The sequence below is a fragment of the Papaver somniferum genome, chromosome 9, assembly GCF_003573695.1.
Source record: "Papaver somniferum cultivar HN1 chromosome 9, ASM357369v1, whole genome shotgun sequence".
In the NCBI taxonomy this organism is placed as follows: Eukaryota; Viridiplantae; Streptophyta; class Magnoliopsida; order Ranunculales; family Papaveraceae; genus Papaver; species Papaver somniferum.
In genome coordinates, this window is record NC_039366.1 from 6,318,514 (window position 1) to 6,335,735 (window position 17,222).

The following is a 17,222-nucleotide window of genomic DNA, read 5'->3' on the forward strand; positions in this document are numbered from 1 at the left end:
TGTAAGCTGCGAAAGCCGCAGAAGTGGACCAAAGCCCAACTGGGCCTCAGAAAACCAAAGCCGCGTAGGACGATCCAAGCCCAACTGGGCTTTTGCAACTAAAACCGAACAGCTGGGCTGTGCTATTCAGGTAGGCCTAACCCATGAGATAACCCAACTGGGCCTCATTAAATTCATTTGGGCTTGTATTTAAGTATCAATCTGGGCTTGTAATAATTTTCAATTTTCTCTTTCTTTCTATTTGGGCCTGTAATAATTTTTAATTTTTTTCTTTTCTTTTTTCTTTTCTTTCTTATGGGCTTGTATTTATTGTTTGTGATTATTCTTTTTCTTATCTTTTGTGGGCTTGTCTTTTAATTTGGACTTTAGGTGTATATCCCATCCATTAGGCTCCCAACTAAAACAAAAAAAAAAATTTTGGGCTCTACATTTTATAAACCAAAACCCATTGTGAAACCAAAACCCACTCAAAACCAAATCACAAACCCATTTTAAACCAAAATATTGGGCCTTTTGTGGTTCAAAAATTGTTTCCGACTGCTCTGACCAACATGTTAGTGAGGTACCTGCTAGGACATGATTGTGACCTACAGAGACCAAACCAACAGACTCGTTAGAATTAACCCGGACGATCCAATCGAAATCCTTAGTTCTGAGGTAGACAGTCCAGATCAATCAGAAACAATGGGAGAACCCCGTACACTCAAGGATTATATGTACCCAACTAGAACTAGTCAACCATCTTGTATTGTGCTACCGAAGCCAATGGCCATTATGAGCTGAAATCGAGCACAATACAAATGCTTCCAGTTTTTAGAGGTGTAGAAAATGAAAACCCGTACCATCACGTGAGAGAGTTTGAGGAGATTTGTGGAACTCTGCGTTTCACTCAAATGTCTGACGAAATCCTAAAGTTGAGGCTTTTTCCTTTCTCCCTTAAAGATAAGGCTAAGGCCTGGCTGTATGCTTTACAGCCTCAATCCATCATGTCTTGGGATGATCTCATCAAGGAGTTTTTCAAAAAGTTTTTCCCAAATCACAAGACTGCGACAATTCGTCAAAGTCTGAATAGCTTTGTGCAATTAGAGGGTGAGACCCTAGCTAGATACTTGGAGAGATTCAATGAATTATTGCTCCAATGTCCCCATCATGGTTTGAAAAATGGAGACTTGTGCAAATTTTGTATGAGGGTCTAGATGTGTCCACCCGAACAACGGTTGAGTCAATGTGCAATGGTCTTTTTGTAAATAAGACTGCTGATGCGTCTTGGGACTTCCTGATTGAAGTAGCTGAGAAGACGCAACAGTGGGAATCCATTCGTGAACCTAGAAAGACTACACCTGTAGCTAGAGTCCATAGGATTGAGTCTGATTTTGAAGGAAGTGCAAAGATGGCTGCGCTAGCAAGAAGAATAGAAGCGTTAGAACTACAGAAAAACGCAAACCCTTCTCCCACTACCTTTTGTGAACATGTCGAAATGGCTATCTGTGCTCTATGTATGGATCTGATCACCAAGTCAATGATTGTCCGGAAATGCATGCATTCCAGGAATCTAAGCTTGAGCAAGCAATGCTATGTTTCAAAAACAAGAGCACAACCCATATTCACAGACCTATAATCCAGGATGGAGAAACCACCCCAACTTTTCATGGTCCAAAGGCCCTGCCCAAGGAGGACCATCTCAACCAAATCAAGGCTATCAAAACAACCAAGGCTATCAATACCCAAGAAATCCTCAACAGCAGTCGTACCCTCAATACACTGCTGACAAGAAATTGTCCAACATTGAAGAAAGTATCAATCAATTGACCCAACATCTGATGAAAAACGAGAAAGCAACTGATCAGCGAGTCACCGCTCTAGAACTACAGATGGGTCAAATTTGCGATGCATTGAATACAAGAGAAAAGGGTAAACTTCCTAGCCAACCCCAACAAGAACCAAAGAGGATATTTCAAGCAGGCACAACATCATCTTGCGAAAGAACCTCACCCGATCAAGTCCATTCCATCACCACTCTCCGAAGTGGTAAAGTTGTTGAGAACAATGTAGGCATACCACAAACAAGTGAATCTGAGCCAAACTTAGCATTGCCTACACCACCTAAGGAAACCTCCAGTCCAGAAAAAGAATCCGAGCACATTAGTGAAGCCGACAAACCTACTGCTAGGAATGTCCCTCTACCTCCTAATGTTCCTATTGCTCCTTTTCCTCAGAGGTTAGTTCGCCAACAGATAAGCACCCACTACAATGAGATGTTAGAACTGTTCAAAAGAGTCAACATCAACATTCCTTTTCTTGAGGCAATTAAGCAAATCCCTGCATATGCCAAATTCCTCAAAGATTTGTGCACTCAAAAGCGCAAGATTAATGTGCACAACGTGCTTTCTTAGCTGAACAAGTGAGTTCCATTATTCTCAACAAAACTCCACCCAAGTTTAAGGACCCAGGTTGTCCAACAATCTCTTGCACTATCGGAGAACACATGGTCAATAGAGCTTTATTAGATCTAGGTGCAAGTGTGAACCTCCTGCCATATTCTGTTTATGTGCAGTTAGGTCTTGGAGAGTTGAAGCCTACACCTATAACTCTCCAATTAGCAGATCGATCTGTCAAAGTTCCTCGTGGAGTGGTAGAAGACGTTTTGATTAAGGTTGAAAAATTCTATTTTCCTGTAGACTTCATTGTCTTAGACACCCAACCTGTCCAAAACCCAAATTGTCACATTCCTGTCATTCTAGGACGTCCATTCCTGGCGACGTCCAATGCGATCATCAACTGTCGGAATGGAGTGTTGAAACTCTCTTTTGGAAACATGACTGTAGAATTGAATGCGTTTAATGTTAGTCAACAACCTGTGAATCTGATGATGAGGAGGTACATGAAGTCAATATGATTGAGAGTTTGATACAAGATTCATTGACTAGCATTATGTCAAAAGATCCCCTGCAAGCATGTTTGGAAGGTGTTAACTTGGAGTTGTATGATGATGAATACACTAGTGAAGTCCAATCTTTGCTCGATCTGTACCTCAAATGGACATCACTAAGTGGCAGAATACAGTGGAACAACCCCCACTTTCTGAGGAGTTTGTTATATCTTCGGATGAGTCGCCTAAGGCCAACCAGGAATTGAAACCATTACCTGAGACTTTGAAGTATGCATTTCTAGGTCCTTCTGATACTTTACCTGTTATCATTTCTTCACAACTAAACATAGAACAGGAAAACAAGCTTTTAGGAGTCCTTGAGGAGCAGAAAGAAGCCTTAGGATGGACCATCTCAGATCTCAAAGGGATAAGCCCCACCATTTGCATGCACCACATTAATCTTGAAGAGAATGCCAAACCATCTAGGGAAATGCAAAGGAGACTTAACCCTAACATGAGAGAAGTCGTTAAGAGTGAGATCTTGAAGCTACTTGATGCGGGTATCATATATCCGATTTCAGATAGTAAATGGGTTAGTCCCATTCAAGTTGTGCCTAAAAAGTCAGGCATTACTGTAGTTCGGAACGAAAAGAATGAGTTAGTCCCTCACGTACAACCACAGGATGGCGAGTATGTGTCGACTACAGGAAGTTGAACACAGTAACAAGGAAGGATCACTTCCCGCTCCCTTTCATAGACCAAATGCTAGAACGTGTGTCTGGACACAGTCACTACTGTTTTCTAGATGGCTTTTCCGGTTATAACCAAATCCATTGCACCAGAAGATCAGGAAAAAACTACATTCACGTGTCCATTTGGGACATTTGCTTTTAGACGTATGCCCTTCGGGCTGTGTAATGCACCCGCTACTTTTCAGCGGTGCATGATGAGCATTTTTTCAGACATGATAGATAGTTTTCTCGAGATCTTTATGGATGATTTCTCTGTGTTTGGTTCCTCTTTTGACGAATGTTTGGACCATCTAGTCCTTGTGCTATCAAGATGTAAGCAAAAGAATCTGATTTTAAACTGGGAAAAATGCCACTTCATGGTGAACTCCGGCATAGTTCTAGGACACATCGTATCGGAAAAAGGAATTGAAGTAGATAAAGCTAAAGTCGACCTCATTCAGCAATTACCTCAACCCCACTCTGTGAAGGGGATTCGATCATTTTTAGGTCACGCTGGGTTCTACCGGCGATTCATCAAAAACTTTAGCCAAATCTCAAGACCTTTGTGTAACCTACTTGCCAAAGATGTTGTCTTTAACTTCGATGCTGCTTGTGTGAAGGCATGGGAAGAACTCAAGACTCTCCTCACCACCGCTCCTATAGTCCGACCACCAGATTGGAAACTGCCGTTCGACTCATGTGTGATGCCTCTGATTATGCCGTTGGCGCTGTTCTAGGGCAACGTGTTGATAGACTACCATATGTGATATACTATGCTAGTAAAACTCTTAATGATGCTCAACTCAACTATTCGACTACCGAGAAGGAGTTACTTGCCGTGGTTTTGCATTAGACAAGTTTAGATCTTATTGATAGGTCTAAGATCATCATATACACAGACCATGCGGCTTTGAAGTATCTTCTTTCCAAGAAGGATGCTAAAGCTCGCCTTATTCGATGGATACTCTTATTACAGGAATTCGACTCGAAATCCGTGATAAGAAGGGGTGTGAGAATGTGGTTGCTGATCACTTGTCTAGATTAACTTTAGAGTCTATTGATGAATCTGAGCTGATTAGAGAATCATTCCCAGATGAACAGCTGATGTCTATCTCAGACCTTCCTTGGTTTGCTGATATCGTTAACTACCTTGCTGCAGGTAGGATGCCCTCACATTGGTCGAGACAAGACCGCTATAAGTTTTTGGCTGAAGTTAAACATTTCTTTGGGATGACCCATATTGTTAAGTATGCCAGACCAAATCATTAGGAGATGTGTCCCCAACACTGAACAGAAAGATGTGATATCTTTTGTCATGACCAGCATGTGGAGGCCATTTCAGTGCCAAGAAAACCGCTGCAAAGATCTTGCAGTGTGGATTCTATTGGCCATCATTGTTCAAGGATTGCCATGATTATTGCGTTGCTTGTGAACGCTGTCAAAAGCTAGGAAGCATTTCGAGGAGAAACATGATGCCATTGAACCCCATTCTGATTGTGGAGATTTTTGATGTTTGGGGGATCGACTTCATGGGTCCATTCCCTATTTCTGACGGTAGATTGTACATCCTAGTCGCAGTTGATTACGTTTCTAAGTGGGTAGAAGCCATAGCAACCAGAACAAATGACCACAAGGTGGTACTTTCATTTCTAAAGGAAAACATATTCGCACGTTTTGGTACCCCTAGAGCTATCATCAGTGACGGCGGTTCACATTTTCGTAACAAGTACTTTGAGTCTTTAGTACGCAAGTATGGCATAACTCACAAGGTTGCTACTCCGTACCACCCTCAGACTAGTGGACAAGTAGAAGTTCTAATAGGGAAATTAAGCACATTCTGGAGAAGACGGTCAACCCGTCTAGGAAAGATTGGTCATTAAGTTGAATGATGCTTTGTGGGCCTATAGAACAGCTTATAAGACACCAATTGGCATGTCCCCCTATCGTCTAGTGTATGGAAAGCCGTGCCATCTACCTGTGGAATTAGAACATCGTGCCTACTGGGCAATCAAGGAGCTGAACTTTTCTCTGGACGAAGCTGGAATTCAAGGAAACTTCAACTCAACGAGTTGGAAGAATTGAGAAATGAGGCTTATGACAGTGCCAAGCTGTACAAGCAGAAGATGAAGATGTTTCATGACAAGCGTATTCTGCGCAAATCCTTCACTCCTGGTCAGAAAGTCTTGCTGTATGACTCCCGATTACATCTTTTTCCAGGAAAACTGCGTTCCAGATGGAAGGGTCCGTACCTAGTACGCACAGTTTTTCCTCATGGAGCTGTAGAGTTGGAGGATGTCTCCAACAAGAACGTTTTCAAAGTCAACGGGCAGAGATTAAAGCCATTCCTTGAGCCATTCCCACCCGACATTGAAACAACCAACCTGGAGGACCCGGTCTATGTGGACTAAACTGGTCCACTCTTTCCCTAAATAACCAAAAGTTTTCAAATGTTTTTCTCCCCTAAAAACCAAAATTTTTCTTTTTCCCATCCAAACCAAATGTCTCCCGACAAAACCAAAATTTTCCAAAAAGTCCAATCCCATTAAAAACCAAATTTTCTTGTAGATAATGTGTTAGTTAAATTTCCTTTGTGTATATTTTGTGCTCATCCATTGTGACTCCTATATGATGGATTTTTGCCTTGAATAACGGAGTTTTAATCGAGCTTTCGCCGTACAATCGGGTATTCTCTCTCCTTTTACTCTACTCAGCATGTTCCTCTTCATATATTGTTTTATAATTCTTTCCATATTTTGAAACATTGAGGACAATGTTTAGTTTAGGTTTGGGGGTATAGAGTAGATACCATGATAAATTGCCATAATAGGAAACAAACTCCATCTTTTTGAAAAAATTGAAAAATTCCAAAAAAATTAAAAAATCAAAATTCAATAAAAAATTAAAAAATGAAAAAATCATAAAAATGGAGCTCATTTACCTTGAAATGTTGACTCTTGTGCAAATATGTATTATTATTAGGAGTCTTAGTCTAGATATTTAGGCACCCTGATTCTAGCACAATTCACATAGTGATAAGAAATTTGCACGCGCACGATCTACCAATACATGTATGGCCTCGATCTTCAAGGTGTTGGATAGGAAGTCACGATTGCCAATCACTTTAGAATACTGAACGAAACTGGACTAGCTTGTTCTTTGGTTGGTTGGGATAGAAGATGGAGGTTACATTAAGAAAAACAACCATCGAATTTAACTGGGTGCATCAAAAAGGGCTACCTCTTGCAAAGTGTCATGTAATTTTTTATTTCCTTTTGTATATTTATCAAAAGTGTTTCCTTATTCTTTCAAAAAAAAAAAAAAAAAAAAAAAAAAATATCAGAAAAATACCAAAAAAATCAAGTATTTATCAATTCCATCATCTCTTGTTCCAAAAATAAAAAGAGATTTGTCAATGTAAATAAGAGTCATGTAAATAGTCATCTTTTGTTGTTTCGTTGTAATAAGCAAGGAGGGTGTATGCCATTGATGTACAACGCGAGTAATTGTGAAATACCTCCAACTCATTCACAATTCTCGTAAAGTCCGGACAGCTAGCTAGATTTCGACCTCAGTTCTTAGCCTGAGAAACTATCTCTTGGTGATTAGTAGTCATGACTTCAGATCTTTCTTTACACATGTGTAGATACACTTTACACTCTTATCACATGTCCTTATTTGTTATAAGTGCTAGGATTGTGCCTTGATAGCTAGATTGACATCTCCATTTTGCTGTGAGCTTCTACTGTCTTGCACATGTCACATTTGATGGAATCTGAGCTTATATTTTGACCTAGAACTTTGTAGGTACGTTCTAAGCAAACCTTCACGAGACTTCAACTCGTCCACTAGGGACACTTAGTGGTTTTAAAAGGCTTAGTGCATACGCTAAATGCATTCGAGAGACCAGCGACAGTGGTATAGGTAGGATTTCCTTAGTCTTGTTTTACTTGAGGACAAGTAAAATTCAGGTTTGGGGGTATTTGATGAGTGCTAAATAGTGCATTTTTATATATATTTTTGTTGGCATTTAACTCATCTTTTGTGCATTAATTCTACATTTTATCCCATATTCTGTATTTTCATTGTTTTCAAGAATAAATATTTTTCTTACTTAATTTTATATTTTTAGGTAATGAATAAAGTCTGGATGATTTGCGGAGCAAAAAGAGCAGAAAAGTAGTGAAAAGCCGGGAGGAATTACGCAAGGAAGCCGCGAAGAATGGTGCGCACAAGACCAAAAAGCTAGGAATGGGCTCAAGAAGGAAGAATTGTTCTTAAAGAAGATATGGGCTTGGCATACCCAAGGCCCAAAACCCTTACCCAAACCCATTTTCTATATCCATACCCGCATCCATTCTCAGCCGTTAGATTGGATCCATCTCATCATCCAATGGTCGCTTCTTCATCGTGCATCAAAATATGAAGTCCCTGCAAAACACCATAGTGCCTAAATTCCAAGCCTTCAGATTAGATCACATCTAGATCCTACGGTCGCTTCTTTGCCTGTGCATCAAATCTCGATACTTCCGCTTAACACTACAACACCTAACTCCATCTGGTGTCGTTAATTTTGTTGTATTGTATAATCCAACGGTCTCTGCAGGATCCACTTCATCTCACCGTCAGATTGATCTTTCATCTCCACATCCCACGGTCGAGATTCGCCAAACATCAAAAATCCTTATCCTCGCTCAACACCCTAGCACCTAAGTTTATATCCCACAAAACAAACACGCCCTAGCCATCGAACCCACCTTCTTCTTCTCCCTTCTTCCCTCTGCAGAGAACAGCTCTGCCACCACCATCACCTTCTGCCATCGCCATCATCCCTACCAGCCATTACAACCACCCTACATCAAATACAACCAAAACCCATCCTTCCCCCATCATCCTATGCTACCTATTTCACTGATTTCACACTCCCTCTCTCTGTTAGGGTTTTGAAATCAATGAACTAGGTTGATAGGCAGAGGAAGGTCGAGCTGGAGCGTAGCGGCATGGAAGACATGAAGAGGAGCAGGAAGAAGAGCAGCAGGAGTATGGGTGAGAATTGTCATGTCAATTTCTTTAATTTCAGAAAACCTAATTTTCTGTTTTGGGGATTCACCATTAGGTTGAGTATCTGATAAAAATGGTGCACTGTAACATTGTAAAAAAAGGAGAGAGGAGACCCAAGTTTCAATTCAGTGGAAATTTCTCTTTCAATTTGATTTGTTCTGTGTTCTGTATCTGTTGCATTTTCTCCATGTATACTAACTCTCTTAGTATCATGTTAGGTTCTCTAACTATGAACTAAGCATCTTAACTGGGGTTAAGATGAAACCCTTAGCCTGAATGCTAATATGTGTGCTGATATGCTACTGATGTATGATCATTGTCACTGTGTAGGATACAATTTTTGTGTTGAATAACATGTTGCTTTCACCTAGAATGTCAAGCATCCTAGGTAGTTAGAACCCCTCTATGTATGTTCACTGACTCTACATTGCTTGTTATTGTGTTTGATTAGTTGTGCTTTAAACAGACAACTAATGCTTGCCTTGATTGAGTGATTGGAGGTAGTTTATCCATTTAAAGAAGTTGAAGTAGTGCATTGGTACACATGCTAGTATGGGCTGAGAGGTGAATTCTCAACCCTGGTTTCCCATTCATCTGATTCTCCACCTCTTTCTTACTGTTCAGAAATTTTTACCCTGCTCATTTGCTTGTTCATCTTCAGTTCTCTGTATAACCTTGCTTCAGTCTCAATGATTGAATTAGTGTAATGATTGCCTCAAATTCTGTTGCTCAGTTAATGTTAATGACTAGTATTAATGATTGATGATTAATTCTCCAGAAATTAGTGTTTAGTTAATGAGAATGATTAGTAGTAGTAATTAAAGCTTCAGGAATAAATACTGTGTTGAATCTGATGCTAACCTGAATTCAATGCTTTGAATGATAATAATTGCTAGTGGAAATTTAATGCTTGGGTTGTTACTTCTGGTTGAAATAAATGTGAGTTATGATCAATGATGAGCAACTGTTAATGATTGAGAAGTTAAGACTAATCATGTTTGAAGTTAGTGGAGAAGTTAATGCTAGCTCAGTTAATAAATGCTTATGGTTGTGAAGTTAATGCCTGTTCTGTTAATAGTTGTTAGTGAAAAATAAATGCTGATTCTGTGTAATGATTGGGAAGTAATAACTGCTAATGATTAGTGTTGTTTAATGCTAATGATTGGTTCTGTTTAAATCTCACAATAAGAAAGATCAAATTTGCTCCCCCTTGTCCCTGTGGAACTGACCTGTGCTTGCCTTGTGTTGCTTGCCGACACTGTACACTTGCAGTAGAATTTTTAGGACCATTCCTAGTCCCAACAATACACAGTAGCGAGTTTCTTTGAGAACTATGAACTTATCTCCATGAAGAAAGAGAATACTCGCTGGGGTATTCTCTTAAAAAGGAAAGATAACATTGATGAAGCTAAAATTCTCATGCAAGATATTGACTGGCACTCTGGTAAAAACACAACTCCTCTCCAATCCAAAGATGATAAATGGTGTGTTTTTCCTTTAATGCTAAAAGGACCTTACATTACTGGGTCAAATGTTTTTCCTGCGAATCTCGCTGCTTATCAACCTTGGGTTTTCTCTTGGCCCGAGAAGGAGAAGGAGGTATGTTTCTTCCCGTTTAGCTCACTTTATATTTCTTTATTTGTCTTTATTATTTTGTTCGCTAACTCTTGCGACATTCTGCAAATCCAAAAACTGAAAGATAGTTATAACAAGACTGGGAAAGCTAGTACTCTGTTAGCTCTTCGTTCATACACAGATGAGGTAAGAAATTTTCTCTTATGATTTTAAACATATTGTTGCCATTTCTTATTTCTATGTGTGTGAAGATTATTGCTGAAATAGAAGACCTGCTGATGTTGCGAAGACTGGTGATAAAGGTAAAGGTGCTCTTCGCAGAGAAAAATCAACTGTCCTCCTTCAAAGAAAAGGAAAGTCCGTTCTTCTTCTCCTTCAAATATTCCTCCTCATGAAAATTCCGAAAGTGACAAGGATGATGAGGACAATGATGATCTTGCCGCAAGTGAAGATTTTCCACCTGAATCTTCTATGGCTAAGCTCTCTGGCCTCTTTTCTGATTCTCTGCAAGGAATGGGAGATAGCCAATTCGCTAACACCTGCAAGCTCTCGCTACATTTGCGATGTCCCTTTGCTGGATGGTGATAGTTCTCTTCGTGGAGTTTCTAGATCAGTGACTCCCGACTTCTTGCATTCCCTCAATAGTCTGGTATATTTTTATCCTTTTATTTCTTCATTGTCATAACTCAAAATTTCTTTTATTAATATTTTTTATATTTTCTCGCAGGCTGGAAAAGCTTCTTTCTTGTGTTGCCTCGGATCTAGAGAGGAGACGCGAAAATCTTGAAAAGAAGAATCTTCAATTTCGCACAAAGAATGAAGAATTGGAAGCTGAAGTTAAGGTCTTCGCGAGAAAAATAGACAATTAGAAATTGATTCTTCTTCGTATAAGAACAAAATCTCTAGTCTTCAGCAAGCTAATAATCAGCTTTACGGTATGTTACTTTTCTCTTTTCCCTTCATTCATTCATCCTGTTGTTTTATCTTATTTAAATGATCCTTTTTGCAGACATTTATGGTCTTTCTGATGAAGCTACCCTTCTTCGTTCATTTCCTAATGCCTTGGATAATGATACCCTTCTTGAGCGTCTTAACAATTCCTTAAATAGTTTCTCAAATGATAGAATTTCATCTCTTTCTCTAAATGAGCTTAGATCTAAATTTCGCCTCTTAGAAATTGACCATAGATCTAGTTTAGGCTTAGCCAACCGATTTAAGCGTCTCCTTCTTGATTCTAAAGAGAAAACCAATGAGTTAAGAACCAAAATTAGCGGTCTCATAGATGATAAGGATCGCATCTCTGATCAAGGTGCTAAGGCTTTGGGAAAATTCAAGAGATCTCTTTGAATTCACTTGAACGCGATGAAGCTAACCGCAAGAACATCGAACTCTGCGAAAGGAAAATCAAATTCGTTCTCGTCTTCTTATAAGTAATGAGGATGAATTTGTTTGGGCTGCGAAAATCTTAGATGATGCCAGAAAAGATTTAGGTGTAAATGTTAGTCTCCAAGTTGAGCATACAGCCTTGATTAGAGATATGATTTCTGACAGAGAAGGTTACTAACTGCTCTTCTTTACTAATCTTTTGCTTCTTATGAATTTTCATCAAGTTAATAATTGATTGTCTTTTGCTCGCAGATTCTGAAAGTAGATATCGTGAAAAGATTGAGGAACTCGAAGCTCGAAAAAGGAGGAACTCGCAAATTTTCTTCTCGCAACGACAAGTATTCTAGATTAAAGAATCAAATCAAGATCACTGTTGCGAATTTTAAGAATGATGCTATGCATTTTCGCAATCAAACTATCCAAATGGTTTGTGACGATCATAATATCCTCATTCTGATTATCCTTGTCTCTTGGAAGAGATCCCACAGAATACTCCCAGTCTGATTATTTCTGATAGCGAAGCTGATGATGAAGAATCTGATGGTGATGAAGGTTCTGATGGTGATGAAGATTCTGACGCAGACGAAGAAGGGAACAAGTCTGATGAAGATAATGAAGGATCAACTAAGAAGTAGTCTTTGTTTCTTTCTTTGATTCTCTGTAATACTTGTACATTTATTCCTTCTTTCTGTATATTTGTGTTTCTTTCATTTTGACCTGCATTCATTAAAACAATTCTTCCTTGCAATACAGTTAATCAATATAATCATTAATTTTTGAATCTTTGAGTAAATCTATCATATGGAGACAAATAACATTTTCTAATTTCATTCATTCCCATACTTGCCTCTGTTATTTGTATCCAAATGAGAGATTTTATAAATTTTTCTTATTTTATGCCTCAATTTCGCAGTTAATTATGTATAATTTCGCATCTTATCTTATGCGAAGTGAATTTTGATTCTTTTCAAAATCTCATTCCTGTGTGGTCTTATTTTGCCTTCCTAAGGTCTTATTATGCCACCTCTTGTCATTGCGACAAAATCGCAGGACGTCCTTGCACTTTCATGCAAAAACCCATTGATCTTGCCTTAACTTTTTCTTTTGTATTATGGCCTCTTCAGGAATGTTGCGACAATATGACAGGCCTAAATATTCTTGCGAAAATAAAGCCCCATGACATTGCCGTCTTGCGACGAAATCGCAGGACGTCTTCGCACTTTCATGCGAAAACCCATTGATCTCGTCTTATCTTTTTTTTGTATTATTGCCTCTTCAGGATTGTTGCACAAATATGACAAGCCTTAATACCCTTGCGAATAAAAAGCCTCATGACATTTGCGTCTTAAGACACTTATCAGCTCCCTAATGGAGGGTGCCGCCCTTATCTCCCCCCTGGTTGCCCCTTCAAGGAGGCGTACTTCTACCATACAAGGTTAGCTCCTCCCATCCAGTCTTAACAACAACCAGTTGTTTTCGCAGCCTCTTATCCCTTTTACCTATAGGGCTTATGGTTACGAGACTGCACCCTAAGTGGGGTTTTCTTCAGGCCGAGTGCAGTATAAGCCAAGACTTGTCAAGAATGGCAAAGTACGCTTCAAACGTCCCTGGCACTCTTGACTCAACCGTGTACCTCGGCGCCTTGATCAGATCTGCACTCCTTGGGAGAGTCCTTATTACCTTAGTCGCCCAACCTAAGTCATATGCTTAAGCTGAGAATCCAAGGTGCCTCTCCCGGATGGGCTTTATTGACCCCAAATCTCCATGACTCAGGTTCCGGTGGCGGTGTAGCCTTTCCCTGAGCCATGCAACAGGTACCCCCTTATATGACGTACTTTAGGTCTTACATTTGCCTCTTGCGAAATTGTATTCGCGAACTAGGGTGTACGCCATAAAGGTTTGCCCTTTTCTTTTGTCATTTTTCTCTGATTGTCTTCTGTAAAATTCATTATCTCTGCGAGAGTCTCGCACATCATCATATTGTATTTGCATTTCGCAATCTCAATTTTGTCATTCAATAAATGTATTTTGAGAATTTTACTTATTGCGAGAGTGTCGCAACAACTTAATCATTCATACATTTCTTGTTTTTATTACCTTTGCCATCCTCTGCTTCTTTATTATTTTCTGCTACTGCTTCCCTGGTAGTGGTATGTTCATCATTTTTATTCTGAGCTAGCATTAGTTTCGCAACATCTTTTCTTCTTTTCTTTCGATTGCATCCACCATCAACCTCTCACTTCTCTGTGTATCTTTGATTTTGTGTAGCCAGTTTTCCTTCTTGTTGCTATTCCTTTGCAAGATTTTATCTCAGTTTCATAACACTTTTTTCCTTCAATCCAATCTCCCTTTATGATTCCTACACCACTGGGTGAGGGAATTTGATGCATTGGTGGAAAGTTGAAGCTACACCTAGAATCCCATGTATCCAAGGTCGACCAATCAACGCATTGTAGGGTGATTCTACATCAACGACACAGAATAAGATTTTGGAAGATATTCCCTTCAATGGAATTCCCATAGTAACCTACCCTTTAGGCTTGTTAGCAGTACCATTAAAACCATATATCTTATATGTTGAAGGTACAAGATCATCATCTCTTCCTCCCATAGTTTTATAAGTATGATAAAATAAGATGTTCACAGAGCTTCCAGTATCGATTAGAATTCTATTAATTTCCCATGAATCTTCAGCTTCATCATCCTCAACTTCTTTCGGTTTTGTTTTAATTTATAATTTTACTACCAATGGATTATCATGCACCTCTTCACCTTCGGGAATCTCTTCTGCGGTAAAAGAAATGATCTGTTTCTGTCATTCCTCCAGTGGCAAGATTTTCGCAATATTCATAATTTCTCTTCCATCGTTATCTCTTGCGAACACTCTACTCAAAACATTGTCATGAAAATCTCTGATTGTCTTATATGAATGTACGATAGAGTGACAGAATAGATTCTTTGCTTTTGCACCAACTTCTATGAAGAATGTTTCCTTCTTTTTCATCGTGTTTACTTTGTGATGCTCTGGTGGTGGTGGTGGTGGTAATGGTTGAGATTGTGGGTGCTCTACCAACAAGTGGTTTAGTTTTCCTTGATCTATCATTCTCAGAATAATTCTTTTTACATTTCTGCAATCATTTGTAGTATGTCCATGAAAATGACGATAAGAACAAAACTCATGACTTCTGTGGTTTGGAGGTGGTTCCGTTCCCATGTTTCATGGTGTTAGTATATTCTCCATCAAAATTATAGCTTCCCATATTTTCTCCACACTTGCATTTAGAGGTGGCATCTTGATTTCTTCCCATACTACTTTGTGACTTCCTTGTCCTCTATTATAGTTTTGTCTTTGACCTCCATAATTTCTTGTGGTTGATCGAGTCTTTGAATCTTGTTATTTCCACCACGATTGTAGAAATTTCTTTCTCTTTCATACTCTTCTTGATATCGGCTTCCCGTAGCCACCAGTTTCTGTTGATTTTTACTCGTCACCTTCTCTTGTTGTACTTGCGAAGTATTCGCTACTGTGTTTATTAGCTTGGGTAATAAGCTTGCATTCGTTGTTTGTGAGCTGGTGTTCGCAACTGGATATGATTCCATTTCATTTTGCCTTTCCTCTAGAGAAATGTCTTCTTCTTGAAGTTCTCGCAATTCATTCATTGTGATCGTATTCTTGACTCTGAAAATTTGGACATACAATAGGTTTGTTGCAAACATAACATTGATAAATGATAATATAAGATATCTCTCATCTACACGGCCAGCCATTTCGCTACACATAGTTCTCCACCTTTTAGTCAGGTGCTTCAAACTTTCGCCAATCCTCTGTTTTAATCCAAACACATCTTCTATACCAGTTCACGAAGAATTATTATTTATATATGCCCCTAGGAATGTAGTCTGTAGATGATTGAAGGATGTTACTGTATTATTTGGTAGACCTTCAAACCACTTTAACGCCTCTCCTGTTAAGCTTGATGCGAAATATTTGCACAATACGGCATCATGATTTTCCCATTGCAACATGCACCTCACGTAGGCTTTAATGTGTTGAATTGCACAAGTTGTTCCATCAAAAATGCTGGTTAATGCGGGAAAATTGCATTTCGGCGGTATTCCTCCTAATTGTACTTCCCTTGTAAATGGAGTTTTTGCAGCTTCTTCTATTACTTCATCCAATTGTCTTCTGCCTACTTCTCCTCTATTATTTAGCATTCCTCTCATTTCTTCTAATTCTTTCAAGATTTGTTTATCTACACCTCAATTTTGATCTGTTGGTCTTTTTAATTTCGCCTCTCTTCTTCTGCGTTCATGTCTTTCTTCTCTCGTGAAATTTTGCGTTTCTTCTTCATTATCTTCATCTCGTCTTCTTCTGCGAGTTTCTTATTCACCCCTATCTTGAATTCGCAAATGATTATGTCTCTCATTTTCCCCTTCATGATTTTGTTCATTTCTTATCAATTCCATTCGTTGTCTTTCAACCATCCTCTGTACTCTATCATACTCTTCATTGAGATTACCGTTATTCCGATTTTGTGTACGCCTTCTTTCTCGATTGTCGTGATTGTTCTGGCGAATTGTCTCCTGAAGCTCTTGTTCTTCCATTTCCTCTCTCAATCTTTCACGTTCGCAGATTAAACGTGCTTGTTCAGCATAATGTCTTTCAGTTTCTTCTTCAATCGTCTGTTGATTTCTTTGAATTTCTCTTTCATGTAAAATTCTTCTTCCTTCCTCTCGATTTCCTTCGCCATCTTGGTCATTTCGTCCCTGACGTTGTCCATTCTCTTGATTTCTACCATTTTGCCCAAATCTCCATGACTCAGGTTCTGGTGGCGGTGTAGCCTTTCCCTGAGCCAGGCAACAGGTACCCCCTAATATGACGTACTTTAGGTCTTACATTTGCCTCTTGCGAAATTTTATTCGCGAACTAAGGTGTACGCCATAAAGGTTCACCCCTTTCTTTTATGTCATTGTTCTGTAATTATCTCTGCGAAAATTTCGCACATCATGATCTTGTTTTGATATGAGTAATCTTGCAATTATTCTTTCAAAATTCATAACTTCTCAAAGCTTCTTACGGATAATATTTTTTAAGTACAACTTGTTCCATGGTCTGTCTAATCTATGACCAACATCTCTTCCTTCTGGATCCATTAATCTATAAGCTCTTGTTCCAACTATCTCCTTAATGATGTAAGGTCCATCCCATTTTTTCGCTAATTTTCCACCATTTTCTCGCTGATATATATGTGTTTCTCGCAGAACTAAATCTCCTGGTTGGAATTCGCGTATTTTGACACGTTTATTATATTCTCAGGCTAGTCTTCGCTGATAATTCTCCATATGTTGTAAAGATTTTTCTCTTGTTTCTTCTAATTTATCCAGTTTATTTAAAATCATGCCCGCACTGAGATTTTTCTCCCAAGCTTCTCTTTTTGTTGTCGAAATAACAACTTCTGTTGGTAATACCGCTTCAACTCCGTATGTTAAACAAAAAGGTGACATTCCGGTAGCTTCTTTTCTAGTTGTATTATAAGCCCATACTGCATTGTGTACTTGTTCGCACCATGCTCTGTGATGTCCTTCCAATTTCTTCTTTAATA